This window comes from Lonchura striata, chromosome 31 (assembly GCF_050655825.1).
Source record: "Lonchura striata isolate lonStrDom1 chromosome 31, ASM5065582v1, whole genome shotgun sequence".
NCBI lineage: Eukaryota > Metazoa > Chordata > Aves > Passeriformes > Estrildidae > Lonchura > Lonchura striata.
This window is the reverse complement of record NC_140733.1, coordinates 2853903-2872443: the sequence shown is the minus strand read 5'-3', so window position 1 is coordinate 2872443 and position 18541 is coordinate 2853903. Positions and strand designations below refer to the sequence as shown.

At 48.6% G+C, this 18541-nt stretch overlaps 1 long non-coding RNA gene across 1 annotated transcript; it reads left to right on the top strand.

Annotated features, from left to right (window-relative positions):
• Positions 1–4911: 4911 nt before the first annotated feature.
• On the top strand, positions 4912–7896 carry LOC146764740 (uncharacterized). The gene is made up of 2 exons (XR_014950526.1): positions 4912–4998; positions 5647–7896. It is a non-coding gene; the product is annotated as an uncharacterized LOC146764740 (long non-coding RNA).
• The last annotated feature ends 10645 nt before the right edge of the window (positions 7897–18541 follow it).

Here is an 18541-nt window from a genome sequence, read left to right as displayed (position 1 = left end):
CTTGGATCCCCTGCCCCGTTCCATTCCACGGTGACCATGCTGCACCGTGTCACCAAGGGCCCTTGGATCCCCTGTCCCGTTCCATTCCATGGTGACCATGATGCACCGTGTCACCAAGGGCCCTTGCACTCACTGCCACCTGCCCTGGGGCCACCCCCAGCCCCCCAGAGTGGCCCAGGGTGGAAGGAATGCCTTGGCCCAGGTGTGTCAGACAGCCCAACAGGATCTTTAGGAAGGGCTCAGCCCATCAGCAAACGCTGCCCTGCTCTGCGGGCTCAGAGCAGCAGGAGCCCCCGCAGCTGCCGACGCAGCCGCAGCGGGAAGGGCACGGGGCCTCCACAGAAGCTGGCACGGCCTCCTCGGGACACGTCCCACATGGTGGCCATCCTGAGCACGGCCGTGGGACACAGACCGGGAACGTGTGGGCCAGGGCAGGAATGCTGCTCTGAGCCCTGAGGCCCGGGCAGCGCTGACAGCAGCAGGTGAGGCACAGTCCCCACCCAAGCAGAGTTCCCCCGAGCCCTGGCAGCACCGGTGCCCGTCTTCTGCCCAGAAACCTGTGCCCCAAAAGGGCTTCTCTGCCCGAGGGCAGCCAAAGCTGGTGTGCACTGGGGGCTGTGCTCCGTCCTACAGGGGCTGTTGGTAGCAGCACCTGGAGCAACTGGGGGCAACACTTGGTGCATGTCAGATGTTGTTGCTCCTTCCTGGGATGATTTTTTCATGGAAGGGATTAGCAGCAGCACAGAAACACCAACAACTACTGAACTTCACAGGACAAAGAGACTCCACCGAAACACTGCCATGTTTCTTTGTGCTTTTGTGTCTTTCTTGCACTCTGAAAGAAGAAGAATTGGCCCAAGCCCTGCTATTCAAATCTCCAGCTGCTGTGTGTCTTCCTGTGGCAGCTCACTGCAAACAAAACTGGCTGCCTGCTCAGCTGGGCAATGGACGGCCACAAACAGGGAGGGCCCTGGTGAACATCTCTTTGGTCTCGTGGGGCAGCGAGGGCACAGGAGACAAAGACTGCTCCTCCCGAGTTCATGGTGCAACAGAAAGATTTTATTTCCCAAGCCCCCCCTTACACAGGGCATTTGAAAGACCAGGCCTGGAAGCTCTCATTGGTTTGAGCTCCATGCCCCTTCAGGTTCTGGCCCGTGAGGTGCCTGCAGTTTTGGGAGATATTTGATTGGTCAAGACCCCTGTCAATCATGGGAACACCTCCCCCTTCTTTTCTGTATCAAATTCTGTGTATTGTTCTCTGTCACCCATCTGCAAGGGCCCTTTGCAAACATGGGGACAGAGGACAGCGTGCATCTAATTTACACTGGAGCTGCAGCATTCCCCTTCAGGAACTGTTAGGGGAGAACTCAAGCCACAGGCATAATGCTTCTTGGTTACAAATTGAACTTATCTCTAAAAGCAGAAAGCTATTTAACCCTGAGCCCATTTAAACCTTAGAGAAAAACCCAATTTTAAAAAACAACCTTTCAGCACTTGATCCTTGGAGAATAACTGAACTTCCAGAAAAGAGTCTGTAAACAGAAAAACTGTTTGCAAACATGAGAAATAATTTGTAAACAAATCAAGTCCTTCCATGAACTGTCCATGAGGCAGGTGATCATTTGTAATGCTGTCTGTGGTTTCCAGTGTCCATATTTTAGGCAGCTGTATTGTACTGTTGTAGGATTTATTGTAAAACATGAGAACAGACTCAGAGGCGAGGAGGGTGTAGCCTCAATCCAACCTCTGTCCCCTTTTTTCTTTGTATAATAAATAATAATAGGAACAGCACATGGATTTTGAATACTATTAACTTATGCAAAGTTTCATCCACGTTTACTGATAATATTTTTCTTTACTAGCCAGGTTCAGGACAAAGAACTTGATTGGGAGATGTTTTGATAAGGGCAAGGAACTCGGTTGGGAGACATTTTCTACATTTATATTTTATCTAGTGCAAACCATATACTTTTGTCCCTTTGTTAGAAGTTAGAAATTTTTTATTGACTTTAATAGCTGACTTTTAAAATGATGATAAGTGGCAGAATTCAGTGAAAAAACTTTACAACTGCAATTTGTTTATGAAAAGTCCAAGCTCTTTGTGTACCTCAGTGGATATTCTTTGAATCATACCAGTTTATCTTGAAGCAATGCAGAAATAATTACTAGAATATTAAGAAAAGGCATGTTAATACACATACTAGGACTTCTTTAAGACAATGATTTACTAAAATTTGAATATCAATCTAATATCGATATCCAACTGAGACAGACAAAAACTCCCTAAGATTTTAAAGTTCAAAAGTGTATGTTTATTGAGACAGCTGGGCAGTAGGTGGGATAATTCCCTAATGCACACTGCAAAAATCACAGGTATTACAAAGCTTTTTTATTTACAGAAGTCCTGAATACACAAAATATGAATGCATATTCATATCCCTGTCACTTCCTCTGCTCCGCTTCATATGATAATTGGCAAAAAGGCAATTAAGCATGTGTGGTTCTGTTCCCTGAAATGAGTCAGGGGTCCATTTTGGGGAGGGATCTCCAAAATGAAGAAGTAAAATAAGTCTTCCTCGTTCTGACCTTTCTGCCTTTCCCATGCATACGTGACAAATGAATCCTTGCCGTTTCCCTGTGCTTAATGGATTCCTAAAGTATGGGAAGTCCGCAACTTTTTTTATCATCTTCAGTTTTGGCCCTGGCCCACACTGGGAAGGAGTCAGATAAACCCAGTGGGCATTTCCCTTCCCAAGGGGCTCCTGGGGAGACAAAGGAGACAAGAAGGATTCCCCATCTCATGACATTCCCTTTTTTCCTTCAGTAGCCCTATTGCAGTCACTGCATACAAGAGTTTAGTTGATCCCTTTGATGCCAGGGAGCAGCCAGAACTTGAACCTCGCTGGATCCAGCCCTGTCTGCCTATCACCGAACAGAGGGAAAAGATAAAGAACCTGGGTGGGGGTTGAGCCAAAATGGCATTTTGCCACTTCTGATCTGCTCCCAGCTTTTGCAGCAGGGCAACAACCCCATCGCTGCAAACCACTCCCTTTTGCAAGGCACAGTTGGACCTCGCTGGTAGCTCAGGGCTCCTGAAGGGGCTGCTGCAGTTGGCAACTGGAGCTGTTGTTGAACTTTTCACATTGCTTACCCCCACCATCCAAATGCCATCAACTGTCTGAGGAAGGACACAAAAATATTACCCTGGAGGGGCCAAAAACTTGGAAAAGGATGAAAGAAATGTTCTGATGATGACAATGACAAAAAAAACACAATTTATTTTTGACAGGAAATGAGTACCCACAGCCCTCCAGCCCTCCCAGACCGGCAGGCCGCGTGGGGCCGTTTCCATGGCATGAGGAGCTGGCAGCCTGCGGAGAGAAACCAGAGAGCCACGGTCAGTCACAGAAGGCTCCTGTGCCCCTGTCCCACCACAGCCTGTGCCTGGGCCAGGCTGCTGTGTGCTCAGAGCCCAAACCTCCTGACCCATTCTCCGTTTTTAGAGAAGGGCAGAGTGGTAAGCCACATTCCATCTCCTCTGCTGAAGCACAGCCCAGCAGCCTCCTCAGCAGCTGCAAGGGCGGGGTGCCCGTGTGCCTGGTTTCCTGGCTCCCCGGCAGACCAGGGGTTAAACGTTGGGTGTCTACTGGATTTTCCCCGGAAAGAGCCCATCTCTGCACTGAGACACCGTTTTTCATTTGTAAATTAGGTCTTTCTTTCTCTGCCACTGTGGTTTCTCCAGCCCGGGCTGCAGCTACTGGTCATATAAAACTTTAAGAATCTTTTTCTACAAGCACAACAGACTTGATGTATATTTTCCATAAGCACAAATTATTCCATAACATATATTACAATGGGGCTGCGGAGATCCCCTGCAGGTCCATGGGGATGCAGAGATCCCCCTGCAGGTCCATGGGGATGCAGAGATCCCCTGCAGGTCCATGGGGATGCAGAGATCCCCCTGCAGGTCCATGGGGATGCAGAGATCCCCTGCAGGTCCATGGGGATGCAGAGATCCCCTACAGGTCCATGGGGATGCAGAGATCCCCTGCAGCCCCTGGAGGAGCCGGGCTGGAGCTCGGCGATGCCCGAGAGGAGGCTGTGAGCCCGCGGGCAGAGGGGCCCCGCTGGAGCAGCCTGTCCTGGCAGGACTGAGCCCGTGGCACAGTGACCCACGCTGCAGCACTCGGAGGGGGCTGTGCCCAGGGGATGGACTCCGCTCCGAGAAGTTCCTGGAGAAGTCTCGGCCGGGAGAGAGCGCAGGGTGCAGCAGGGAACGACTCCTGTCCCTGAGCAGAGGGAGAAGCCCCGGGGGATGAGCTGAGCATGGCCCCATTCCCTGTCTCCTGCCCTGCCGGGGGAGGAGGTGCAGCTGGGAGCAGGGAGGCGTGGGGAAAGCTGCATTTAAGGCTCTGCACTGACTTCTTCTCCTGCTCCGAGTCTTTGGAGTTTTCCGCCAGAAATCTCTCCCCTGCCCCACCCACCCACAGGGCTTGGGGCAGGTTTCCCTTTTCGGGGGAAATCAAAGCGAAGCTCTGATGCGCTAACGAGGGGCAGGAGAAGTGAGGCTCCTGGGCTTCCCGCAGAGGCGGAGGCACGGGAGGCGCAGGGCCGGGAAAGCCGTGGCAGGAGGCGCGGAGAAGTTTGTTTGTGTGGGCAGCTCAATCCCGGCTCGGGCCCGGGCCCGTGCCGGGGCTGTTCCTCATCTCCGGCTTTCCCCTCACGCAGCCCGGGGGCGCCGAGAGCGCGGGGCGAGGCGGGGCCGTGCGCAGAGCCCGCCCCGAGCTCGCTGCCATTGGCCGCCGGTGCCGTCAGTCGCGGTTGCGGCGCGCTGATTGGTGGGAGCGGGGCGCGGCGCGGCCCCGGCGGCGGGCTGAGGGCGGCCGTGGCCGCGCAGCGCCGCCATTGGCCGAGCGGCTGCGCGGGCCCGGCAGCGGCGGCAGCGGCCGGAGCGCGGTGAGGCGGCGGCGGCGGAGCTCGGAGGCGGCCCCGGCGCAGGTGGGAGCCGCGCTGGGCTCTGCGGGGGCTCGGGGCCGGCTGCGGGCGGAGGGGGCGGCAGGGGGCTCCGGCGGCTCGCCGGTGCCGTGTCCGGCCCGTGCCGGCCCCGGGCTGAGGGCGCTGCGGGAGCGGCTGCCCGCGGTCTCCTTCCCGCCGGGGCCGGGCAGGAGCCGCTGCCGGAGCAGCGCTGGCTCGGCCCGGCTGCTGTGGGTGGGACAGAGGGGCTGCCCCGCGGCCGGGAGCGGGCGGGGAAATTCCCGTCGCCGGAGGTTCGTGTGCCCGGAGGAGAGCGAGGAGTCCTGTCAAAGTGACTTTATTGCCGAGCAGGGGCAGAGGCCGTGGGGCATTTGCCGTGCGCTCTCTGCCGTGGCTGTAGTCCGCAGCCTCCTTTTTATCCTCATTTTCCCGGCCGATCTCCCTCTGCCTTTGCCCACCGGCTGAGTTCCTTGGAAGGTTCCGACTTCCCGATGCGCCTGCTGCCTGTCCTCGTTAATGTGCACCCTCCTTTTGTAGAACAGCCGATATTCATGGCTCTGTTAAGTCTTTGTTCTTCTCCTCCAAGTTCAGGAATGTAGCGGGACTTTGAGCAGCTGTCTGGGTCAATTTGTAACATTTATTGGAACTGATGGTTTCTCCCCTTCTCTACAGGTGCCCGGCCCTATCTCCAGGCAGATTCACTCCTTGACTCTGTTTTGTTCTTCCCGGGTCCTCTTTGGTTTTGGGATTATTCTCGGTGCCCTCATTCCCTGTCCTTTTGTCGCCGTTTGTGGATCAGGAGGCCTGGCTGCCACCTGCATGCCCTGGCTCAGCTGCTGGATGAGCTGCACTGCCAAGGTGTGGAGCATGGTAAAAAGATGAGAGTTGCTGCAGCACAGAAGAGGAGAAGCAACATTCGTTTAACCCATGGTCTGCCAGTGCAGCACAAAATCGTGTCCCATTCCCATCCTTTCCACATTTGGGTCAGAACATGAGCTGCTTTCTTATTTCCTTTCTCATCTTTTTCACCAGTTTTCCTTGGTCATCTCTTTGCCAAGAGCAGTTTGAGTAATTTAGTTTTCCATAAACTCCTCCTTTTTCTGCTAACAGATAATCTGATCCCATCCCCTGGTGAAATGTTGTGTTCCTCATTTGAGTGGCTTGGTCGGCAGGAAGGTCAGAAGCTGGAGTTGTCTGGTTGGTTCTTATTTGGAGGACAGCTTGTAATTTAATGATGCCATTGAAATGATAAATGGGTTCTCTGGCTCCTGATATGAGTTTCATAGGGTTCCCAGGGACTGGTCTGTGGTGTTGTAGAATTTATTCTGGTAGCCGTTTTGTTTTTTCCATTTTTGGCACTCCCTCGGGAGCCAGGGCTGCATCAATTGACTGATTTTCTCTAATGTAAACATCAAATACTTGTATTCTAACTGATTTTTCTGAACTTGTGGTAGCAAAAACCCCATTGCTCTAATCCACCCTATAAAACATAGACAGTGACAGCATATGTTGGAGTGGGCAGAGGGATGATCCCCCCCTTATTTTAGTGAAGTTTTCCCAACATTCTCCATTTGCTGTTTCCCTTTGCAGCTTCAGCCATTTCTGTTGCAGAGTCAGAGATCCTCACCACGGGCTCTGCCTTCAGCTGTGCAAATTCCATCTGTGGGAGATGGCAGAGTTTGGGGTGAGGGGGCAGAGGGAATCAGCCCAATTCCAGCCCCAGGCAAGAAACCCAAACACATTGTCCATGCTTTACCCCAGCACTGTTAATTTGCATTTCTTAAGCTCCTCTCCAGGCTGCTGGAAGGAAAATTCTCTTCCAGAGCAGCCATTGGATGAGTCATATGTGGCCACCCCAGAATATGCTGCTTTTATTTTTTCTTTTTAAAGCATATTTTTAAACACACTATTAACTGTTAATGAGTTTAAGTATCACCTTTGTGATAAATGAATGCTCCAATTTATTAATTAACGAAAATTTATTAAATGATCAAAGTATAAATTTAGAGAAAAAAAAAAAAGAGCCACAATCCATTCAAAAAGGGTCAGTGCAGAGCCTGGGTACCGGTGCTGGGTGAGACACAGGTCTGATCGCTACAGCAGAGGGTCCCCTCTGTTTCACACCGACTGTCCTGCCCGAGGCAGAGTCCCTTTTCTTCCTTTCAGGACTGCACATATTCCTGTGGAGTTCTTTCTCTGCAAGGAGCTGAACAAAACCATGGCCGGGGAGTGATAAACATCCAGGGAACAAAACCATGTCCAGGGAGTGATAAACATTCACGATGTGTTCCCAGAATCCAGTAATCCAGTATTGAGATGTATCTCACAGATGGCTCCAGCTATCTCAGTCTTAGATGTTTATCAGGTATTCATCATCCTGGTGGATCACCTTGGGGAACACCCATCTTTGGGCTGGCCACATTCATTCATTTGTAAATGAAGATCTCCTTCCTCTTGTCCAGGTGGTTTCAACACTGTGATGCAATCCCCGACACTGACTTGTGTGCTTAAAAATCTTTTTATAAGGGTATTTCTTACCAATACATACATAAAATATATATGGCAATTTTTATCGGCATGAATTATCCCATATACAGAAAACAATCCTTCCCCTTCTACATAAACATAGTAATTCCTGCTTTCTAAACTTTCTACATAATTATGTGTGACTTTACTTCTACCCTATACTACTATCCCATTTCCTAGTTCTTTATAAGAAGGAAATAAACCTCTTAGTTCCCTCAAGGCTTATTATCCCACTCTTGTCTTGGAATTCCCTGGTACAATTTGTAGACATCCCCTTCTCCCTGTATCTGCTCTTTGAATCTGGCCAAAGCATCTGCTGCCCTACCGTGTAGATTTTCCTCCCCCAATTTCATTATTTTTGATACCTGATTTGTTTTTCCCATAGCACATTCTGGGTCTGTGGGCACGGCAGCCACCTGCATACCCTGCACTACTGAGTGTATCGACCTGATAAAGCATGGTATCAGGCAGGGTAGGAATATGATCCCAGCTATTGAACACAATATTAAAAAATATTACCTTTCTCCACCATGCTCCATCAAACAGATGATCCCACCAGGATGCTTGGAGTACGGAGTTCCATTTTGGTACTGGGACATGTGCTACCCTTTTAATTTCTGTCACAGGCCTCTGATGGTTTCTCCATAGTCATCAATCTCTATAGAGCATTATGATTCATTAAACTTTCCACAGACCCCTACTCCCTCTGCTAGTAAATAGTCCAGGGCTATTCTGTTTTGATACACAAAGGCCCTCATTTGGGAGTGGTGTTTAGACAACAGCTCAAGGGCATTTGAGGTGTGGTTAGAGACCATGTCTACCACTGCCCAAAATCTTATTAGTTGGTTTAACAGATAAATTGGGGTCCTATACCCCCAGCTTTCATCCTGGGCCCATGTTGCAGGACCATAATCCTCTATTATTCTTTCTGCTGGCCACTTCTCGCCCCAGGTCTGACCCCACCAAAGATAGGGAATTTCTTTTTAAAATCCCTTCTTCTTCTGCTCAAAGTTTTGTATAAGGGGGCCCCTAGTGAGCTGTGTTCTGATTGAGGTAGGGTAAAGAAAACGTGTCTGATCAATTGAATAGTGCATGATCCTCTCCACCACTGAGGTAGTTCGCTGTATGCTTTCTTCCCACAAATCCAATATAAACCATTCAGGGCTTTCCACCTGACTTTTGTGTTTTTGGGTTTACTCCAGAATCCTCTCAATTCATCTAAGGATTGGTAAGGGTTAGCTCCAGAGCCTTTGTTCCAGCAGTGTTCAATTTTTTTCTCTCCATTCACATTTAGTGCCTTTTTCCCTGCTCCAGTACCCTACTAGGTACCTACTAGGTACTGGAGTACTCCAGTAGGGATTTCTGGCTGCCAGATTCTGCTTTTGTTAAGGGAATTTACTGTTGGAGTGGACAGACATGAAGTGTATCCCACCATTTCAGTGTGCTCCTTTCCCTCCCTGCTAATGCAAAATGTCCCAATTATAGCATTATCCCATTTCAGGAGTTGATCTAGAGCTAAGTTCTCACCTTTTCAAGGCCACTTCTCTGCAGACTTGAGCCCTCTGCAGATCCAGCAATTGGACAGCCCCAATTCTGTTGCAGTTTCTTGCATCAGATCCACAAATAGGTTTTGATCGGAGGCAGGGAAACTCCAACTGGTATATTGTTTTTTGAGCTGATCATATTGCTCGCTTAGGGTTCTCAGCCTTTCTTGCTCCATCCTTCTTTTTCTCATCTCTGCCTCTTGTCTTTTTAGTTCCTGTGATACCTGTTTAATTTTGCTCTCCGGGTCCACTCGCTCTTTGTTCTTGAAAAGCAGAACATCCTGTCATATTGCAAACAAACATGGTCATCCTAATCCTCTAAAAGGTCCAAGATAACTGGCTCATTTTTGAGGGACATCTTGGTCTCATATTTTAAGTTCTTCCCGACCCAGTATGTCTGTCCACCCATAACACACATTCCCAAGTGGTTATTGTCATAACACAATGGGTTAGCCTGAAAGTATGCTACAAACACTGACTCCATCCTTCCCCCAGTCCATACTGTGTGGTTACATTTATCACAGATCGGGACAGATATCTGTTCAAAATTTCTTTTATGTTCCTTGTGGTCTGACTGCCTGTCCTTGGGGGTCGCCCTTTGTGAGTAACACCTTATTCTTTCTTTTAGCTTGCGTATCCCCTGCTGGGTGCCATTTATGGGACAGTGCCCGCTTATCTTACCCTTGCCGCGGTTCCTTGGGGCTGGGGCTGTCGGAGCCTCCGATTCCCCGTGTGCTCTCCGGACAGTCTGTATGCAGAGCCCGCACCTTCACCGGGGCCTCACACCTCTGTGCTGGGCCAGTCAGTGCAACGCGTGCTGGTCTTGAGGCACATTGCTGGACTCAGATTGATCAGGATCCCCACGATTATTATTCCTCTGCCTTTGCCTGTGCCCACTGGGTTGCCACCAGTGGTGAGGTAAACCATTTTCTCAGCAGCAAGAATAGTCTTCTGTGGTGTCATACCTGGACTGAGCTGCATACCTCCGTTTAAAGATGCTCCACCTTGGTAGTTTAACTGTATCTGCACTGCAGGGTACTTTATTTAACCTCCGGCACTCAACAGTAATGATTTGAGCTTTTGATCTCAATTTTCCCCTTAGCCTGTTTTGAAACAAATGAAATCAGATCTCAGAGTCCGCTTCGATTATTCCTAGGCTTGTGGCAAGCTCTTGTTGCTGTCGAGGCAGGATGGGAATGAATAGACTTGACTCAGAAGGCTGCTGAGAGTAAAACTCCCATTTATTCAAAATACACACCTCTTTTATACAGAGCTTAGCAAGGATCAAATCTATTTGTTCTGAAGTGAAAACAACCCAGAGCATTGGTGCAAAGTGCTTGACGCACAGTGATAGAACTTAACTATAAACAATGTGAAAAACAAGAGAAATAAAGCATTATTTACATTCTTTCCCAGCTCTTTCCCAGCTTTTTGTCTGGCTAGAAACTCTCAGTTTCTTTCTTTGACTGAATCTGAGACCCACAGCTCTAAGATATGGCTAGTTCCCCTTCTAGGCACTTATCACATAAACCCTTTGGCCAATATTCCCTTCTACAGTGTGTGACCCAAACCTTGTTATAATACTCACATTTGAAATATACAAATGGATAACATTCACAATGAGGTTCAGTGCATCTTATCAGATCCCTGTCAGTCATTTACTTGGCCACCACAAGGTTATCTTCAAATCCCCAGGAGGAGAAGTGACTTTGCACTCTGGCATCTCTTCCTGGTGCTCGACCTTCTTCACTCGGGATGCGTGTGTCCACCCCTTTTCTGCTGTTTGTATTGCTGTATCTGTGGTTAAGAGGACGAGAAAAGGGCTTTCCCAGTCAGCTGTCAGTGGGGCTTCTCTCCACGTTTTTATGAGCACTTTGTCCCCGGGATGTGCTTTATGTGTGGAAAAACCTAAAGGGGCACCTTGTGTTATTCCCTGCTTCCGCAATTCCTGCAGATTCTTACTTATGGCTATGAGATATGGCTGCGTCTGTGCATCTTCTATCCTCAGATGCCCCACTGGCATATCATGTTCATATGGCATCCCATACAGCATTTTGAAAGGTGACACTCCAGTCTCGGAGTGAGGCATGGTCTGGATATTTAGCAAGGCTAAGGGGAGGCACTTTAACCAGGACATTTTTGTTTCCAAAATCAATTTTGCTAATTGAACCTTTAATGTTTGATTTATCCTTTCAACTTGTTCAGAGCTCTGAGGCTGCCATGGGGTGTGGTATTCCCACTGGATCCCAACAGCATTGGCTTGTTGTCTAATAATTTTTGAGGGGAAGTGTGTCTCCTGGTCCGCATCTATGTATTTTACTAACCTATATCAGGGTATGATTTCTTCTAGTAGAAATTTTGATACTGTCTGAGCCATCACCTGAGAGCTCAGGAGGGCTTCTACCCTGTGGGTTAGTTTGTCCACTATTACCAATAAAAATTTATATCTCCCCACCTTAGGCAGATCAGTAAAATCTACCTGAATCCTTTTGAAAGGTCTGTATGCCACTGGGTGACTTCCCAGTGCTACCTGCTGTGTTTTTGCCTGATTAATCTTTTGACAAATCATACCCCCCTGCACCTCTTGTTTTACCAGTTCATAAATCCCCTTGCACCCGAAGAATCCAGGGAATTGCTCTGCCAGGGCCTGGACTCCCCTGTGTGTTTGTTGATGTAATATCCTCAGGATGTTTCTGCTGTAGTCTTTAGACAACAGCTCCCTCCCATCTGGCAATTTCCACTTACCTCCTTCTAGCTGGCCTCCTATCTTCTTTTACCCCTCGATTTCCTTCAGGAAGGGGTGGGGAGGATATTCCTGAACCTGCCCTTCTTTGATTCCTGGGGTACTTACCTTCATTAGAGGCACGCTTTTGTCCTCTTTCTCTGCTAAATTGTTCCCTTGGGTCCTGAACTGCATTCCTGTCTGGTGCCCTTTCACGTGGACTATGGCAATTGCCTCTGGCCCCCTTATAACCTTTAAGATTTGCCTGATTATTTCTTCATGTACTAGCCTCTTTCCCTGAGTATTGAGTAACCCTTGTTCTTCCCAAATCTTTCCAAATATGTGTACCACCCCAAATGCATAATTTGAATCTGTAAAAATTGTTCCTTTTTTCCCTTCTAATTTCCACAGGGCCCTCAATACTGCGTACAACTCACAAGCTTGTGCTGACCATCCGGGATTCAGGGGTCCTGATTCCACTACCTCCCTGGTTTTGCCATCAGGAAATATCCTGATTTCCTTTTCCCATCTATGACCCTTGCAGAACCACCCACAAACCATTTTTCACCTTCTTCTACATCTGGCCTTATTTTGATCTGCAGCTCCACCACTTCTGCGCAGTCATGGGAAGGCACTCCTGCGGCTTCCCCAGCCAGGAATCGTGCGTGATTTTGCACCGAGGTAGTTCACAATTCCAAATCCCGGGAGTGGATTAATACAGCCTCATATTGTAGGAGCCTGGCGTCAGTTGGCCACTTGTCAGCCTTTTGCTGCAGAATGCCCCGACGGTCACCTGCGACCAGGGACCTCAGATAACGGGAAGCTGGACAGGACAGAACACACATCCAACCAATATGATTAATGCAACGTTCTCCATTTATTCGAGAGAAGATGGCAGTTTTTATACACTTCTATATAGTTTATAGTTTACAAAGCACTCTCATTGGCAAGCTAACATTGTTTACCTTTGTCTTAAAGTGGCCTAAACCTTACACTATAAACCTATACTACTTTACACCCAGACAGCCCAGTGCTTTGCATCACACCTTAATACAATTTCTAACTGCGCCACAAGCTCTTAATTTCTAACTGCGTCAGAGGCTGGAAGGCCTCACAAGCCCCAAATCTGTGGCCTAGACTGAGGGGAAGCTCAATTCTCACTCCAGACATAAATCATGCCCTCTCTCTCAGAAATTCTGTAACAGTCACCTTCTTAGCCTCCTCCACCAATACTGTCACTGCTACAATTGCTTGTAAGATCCCTGCTTACAGGATCTAAAAGCTTTGATACATACCCCACCAGCTTCTTGGCCCCTGCCCAATCCTGCATTAAAACCCCATGGGCAGTGTGATTACTGATGTCTAGGAACAGCTGAAAAGGTTTCTTTACATCAGGGAGGCTCAACTCAGGAGCTGCCGCGAGGGTTTCTTTTAATTTCTTGAAACCCTCCTCATCCTGCTCTCTCTACTTTAGCTTGTCCGTGATAAGCTTTTCATGAAGAAACTTTTCCTTCTCACTATATCCCTTGATCCATTGCCTGCAGTATCCTGGAAGCCCCAGCAGCTGCCTGATCTCCTTTTTTCTTCGTGGAGGGGGTAAAGTAATGATACCTGTTATCCTGTCCAGATCCAGCTTCTTACCTTTTGTTAACCAATGGCCTAGGTACTTGACCTCAGGCTCTGTGAACTGTAATTTCAATTTGAGACCTTCAACCCTTTTTCCCCAAAGAAGTTTAATAGTGCTATGGTCCCACACATCCTCCTCCCTGAGTCCGGCTGCCAATAGGTCATCTACGTATTGTAGTAATTTGGTCCCTTTAACGGGCACAAACTCACTTAAGAGTTTTTCAAGGGCTTGTCCAAATAGGTTTGGTGAGTACACAGAATAGATTTACCACCCTCAAATCTTGCACCAGCCTGTAATTACCATCCACCTTCTGTTCTGCCGAGGTAGGAGTGTAATGTCTTGACATGCACAGTTCCAATGTGCCTTTCTTTCTTAGATCTTCTATTACAGCCTTCAGTCCATTCCTGCCTTTCATGGGAATGCAGTACTGTTTAATCCTGATTGGATCCTCCGGTCTCTGGATCTCAGTGTGAATTGGCTCCATGTTTAACCTCCCCGCCTCTTCCCAAATCACACTTTGGGATTTATCTCATTTTTGTCCTCAGCGGTTATTTTGTATAAACTTACTGTGAGCTGGGAGTCCTGTGCTATCAGGCTTATCCCAGAGCTACCATTAGATCCCCCCCCAGCAAATTATAATCTGCTTCTTCTACCAGTACTATGTTCCCCAGACAAAACTTATTTTCTATTTCCACATTTGTTAAAACCGGAACCTTAAAGGGTTCCCCTTTAGCCCCAGTGACCACCATTGAATCCTTGCTTTTAGTACATCCAGGTGGCAGTCGCTGAACTGTAGTTCTTTCTGCGCCTGAATTGACCAAAAACACCAATTCTTGTTTTTGGGGTCTAATTTTTAATTTTATCAAGGGCTCTCCAGGTGTTCTGGACCCCAAATTATAAAGCCCCTGTCCTCCTGGAAGATCTGTTCATCCTTCATTCTCTTCTTACAGTCTCTTTTAAAGTGCCCTTTCTGTTTACAGTAAAAGCACTCAGGGCTGCTTACCTGTTTGTTTATGCCTTTCTTCTGAGAGGGGTTAGGTTTTCCCTGGGGCTGTTGTGTTTGTGCCAGCTTTCCGGGATTTTGTATCTGCTCCTGTTTTTGCACTTCCCTTATTGCGCCACCAGTATCCTTGCCTGTGCTTTTTATTTTTCATCATTCCTTCTCATGTAAACCTTCTGTGTCTCCCTTAACAATTCTTGGAGGCTTTTCTCTTGACAAGTTTCTATTTTTTCTAGCTTTTTCCATATGTCCTCCCATGATTTAGCAACAAATTGTGTTTTAAACAGAATAGCCCCGACAGGTGAATTAGGGTCGGTATCCGAATACATTTGGAGGCTCTTTCTCAGCCTCTCCAGCCATTTGGTGGGTATTTCATCCCTCCCCTGGCATTCCCCCAATGCTTTACTAATGTTCTGTCCCTTTGGTACCGTCCCCCAAATTCCCTGTATTACCATGTTCCTTAGCCCTATCATTTTAGACTGATCCTTCTCTGCCTGGGTGTTCTATGATGGCCTCTGTTCAGGCTTTCTCTCGTGCCACTCCCTCCCTGGGGATTCCTGTGTTCTCAATCATTTATTGCAGCCTGCCGTATCATGTCCCGTTCTTTGGCGTTGAATAACGACCTTAGAATGGTGCAGATGTCATTATATGAATAGATGATGTTCCCCAAAAATTCATCCAGCCTCTCTGCCACCCCTAGAGGATTATCCATTAATTTCTGCATTTCCTTGCTGAAAGCTCTTACATCTCCCATATTGATCGGCACATTTACGTACCCAATGACTCCGGGAGCAGTTGGTACTTCTCTTAGAGGGTAAAGACTGGGTCTGTCCCCTTCCTCCTCACTATCGTCATGGTTTTCTCTCCGTGTCTTGCACCGTGTTCTGCTAGCTGGAGGATAAGCAGTTTTCCCAGGGGGAGGTGTGTGCCCGGGATCGTCTGCCTGTTGTGGTGCAGGTGGGGCTGGGAGGGACCTGATGGGTCCGGCAGCAGCGGAGCCGAGGGCTGTGTGTTACACGGCGGTGCCTGTGCCTGTGCAGGCTGAGGCGGGTGCCCCGCTGGTGCAGGCACAGGGGCCTGAGCCTGGGGAGGAGAATTCAGGTACAGGGGTGGAAGATTGTCCAAGGGCTCTGTCTTGGTTTGAAAAGGCAGGAGTCTGTGAAGGAAGGCAAAAGCCTCTTGTGAAATGGAAAAGGTAAACTCCCTCTCTCCGAATTACCACAATTTCAAAAAAAGCTCTTAGGTAAAGATATGGGAATGGGAATAACAGTTCCTTATTAGGAGAAAAATTAAATAAAAATAATAACAATAAAAATGTAATTAGTACAAACAAAACTAGTGATAGAGTCAGAAACCTGACACCCTGAGGAGTTAGGGTGTTGGCAGTAGTCCAGTTAAATGGTGGCTGTTTTTCCTGGAGTGGCAGATGAAATGCTGCTGGATTGGCGATCTCTAGAAGGGTGGAGTTTTCTTTGGAGGTCTGGTAGTAGTTGGGCTTGGTCTTCCTCTGGGAATCCAGCAGAGAAAAGAGCTGCTTTTCTGGGAATCCAGCCAATAGCTGCTCAGTGTCCCAAAAAGTGCAGATTTTATGCAGGTAGGGGTGCTTGGTTCCTCCCTCTGGGTGGAGCATCTCACAATGGGATGATGTAACTTTAGCGGTCATGCAGTGAGTCATTCAATGGTCCATGAACTGAAGATATCTCCCCAGAGGGAGACTTTGTTCTTGGAAGAGATAAGAAAACTGCCCAACCTCCAACAGATGGCAGATAGAATACATGCTTATCTTACAAGCCAGGACAATTATTATGGAAAGTTATTCTCATGGTGTAATCTTGTCTCTGAAACTGCAGGGAAAAAAAAAATTCCAAGAATATCTTTAGTGCTAGAGAGTCAAGGCATTCCTTGGTTCTGGCAAAGATGTGCAACAGAAATAATTTCATTCACACATAGGCTGGCTGTGCAGAGAAAATTATCCCATGATATGTGAGTTTTACTAGATTTTCCTAAATTTATACAGTCTGAACTAATCTAAATCCATTGGTTTAATGTTCATTGCTTCCAAGTTGTGTAGTTTTTAGTATTTGGTTTCCTACTGGACCCAGATTTCTTTGCCTCTGATGTTAATTAGGTTCAAACTCCTGGATTTCCTTCTCAGCCTTTTGCAGACCAGGTGCCTCTAACTCTGCCGGGGGCAGTGTTTGGGGTAGGTGTTGGTTGCTGTTTGCTGCTGGGCACTGATGTTTTGTGGGTATCTTTTGGGGTATTCCCAGTGTGTTGAGATGTTAAACTCATCTCCACTGAGTGGTGTAACAGCCCTTAACAAAACCTTTAACATTTCTTTCCCCAAGGCAAAGGCAAACCAAGCCTGAGTAGAGAAATAATTTTTTTTTTTAATGAAACTTGCTACATTTTCCACCAACCCAGCTAATGCAGTGTGAGTGTAAGTGAGTGGAACTGTCCCGGTGTCTCCCCAGCAGCTGTGGCAGTGCAGGCCCAGCGAGCACTGAAGCTGCAGCAGTGGCAGCAAGGGCTGGCCCCGGTGGCTGGAGCTGCCCAGGGAGGGTGGCCAGGCCGAGGATTTCAGCAGAGGAGGTGTGGGCAGGCCCAGGGCCTTGCCCCGCTGTGGAGCCCTGGCTGCTGCTGCGCTGCCTTCAGTGCAGGCTCAGGGGGGCCTCCCATCCTCCTGCTGCAGGCGGGAAGTGCAAATCTCCGGGGCTGCAGAGACCTGGAGCCCAGGCTGAGGGGTCCCCCCGTGTTCAGCTGTGCTGGCGGCTGTTTCTGGCCTCGGGGCCCCTTGGCATGGGCCACGCCACTTGGCCACCAGTGGTGCTGCTTTGCACTCCTTAGGCAGAGCCCATGTCCTGCTTGGATGTTGGCAGCAGCAAAGTGCCAAGGCAGGCTCTGTGCCAGCCCAGCTTCCTGGGAGAGATTGCACCAGAGACAGGATTCTGGCCACAGACTGCTTTAAATGTGCATCCCTTATCTCCACCCTACACTGGGTGGAGAATTCCCAGGGTAAGGAATTCACAAGGTCAATTCCAAGGGGAAATAATTGAATATCTGCCCTAGGTCTGGCTCTTCTTCTTGCCCAAGCCAATGGCAAAAGCCGTACCCATGGCATCTTGGTTTCTATCCCCAGCTTCCAAAGGTGTTTCTTTCTTTCCCCATTCATTCTTTGTACCCAGCCTGAGCTCTGGGTCAAGAGGTCCCATTGTATTCCTAAAGCTGCCATAAGCCCCTGGAGGATCTTTCCTGTAAAATGAGTGCTGCTCTTTGAATCTGTTGCTTCCGCAATCCCTTTTATAGAAATTACTTCTTTTAGAGATGCCTTATTAAGTGATCCAGTGGTTGCTGAGCAATCAGAATTGCTTTTGCCCCCCTGTTAGGTGAGATGGTGTCACCAGAAGATATTGAAGCCTTCCTGCTCAGGGCATTTCAGTGCCAGGCTCTTACAAGCCACACACAGCTGTGCCGGTTGAGCTGACCATGGGGGTAACCTGCGCTTTGTCTGATTCCCTTTCCTCAATAATAGCGTGTCTTGGAACTCTTTTCCCTTCTGCTGCCCTTGAAGAGCCATCCACAAAGACATTTTCTGCCTCAGGCCAGGCAATGTCTCCTGAATCTCCCCCAGGCTGGGTCTGGAGCTGTGTCCCTTGAATGCAGTGCTGGGTTTCTTCCCAGCCCCTCTGTGGGCTGTTCAAACAGGAGGCTGGGTTAAACCCTTCCCCTGTCCTCAGTTCTGAATCCTCCTGTGCCACTGAACAAGTTTCACACTGTAATAACCGAGCACTGCTCATCCATTGCAAGGCTCTTTTGGTTATCAAAGCTTGAACTTGATGGCAGACTGGAACAGTTGGAGATCCTGTTGTCATCAGTTTTTGGGCCTCGGTTCCCATTGAAGCTGTGGCTGCACAATTCTGCAGACAATGAGGCCACTGTGGCCACTGGGTGAAACATTTTGGCCCAAGAATTCCTTTGGCATGGCCCTGTTTAACATTCACCTACAATTCCAATTTCTTTTCTGTAGGGAGTGCTGTGCTCCAGGACGCTTTAGGTGAATGGAAACGAGAGATCTCTGAAGGCTGCTCTTAGGATATGAGGTTTATTAGGGATGGAGAAAGGTCTTGCTTGGAGCTGCCAGATGCAGC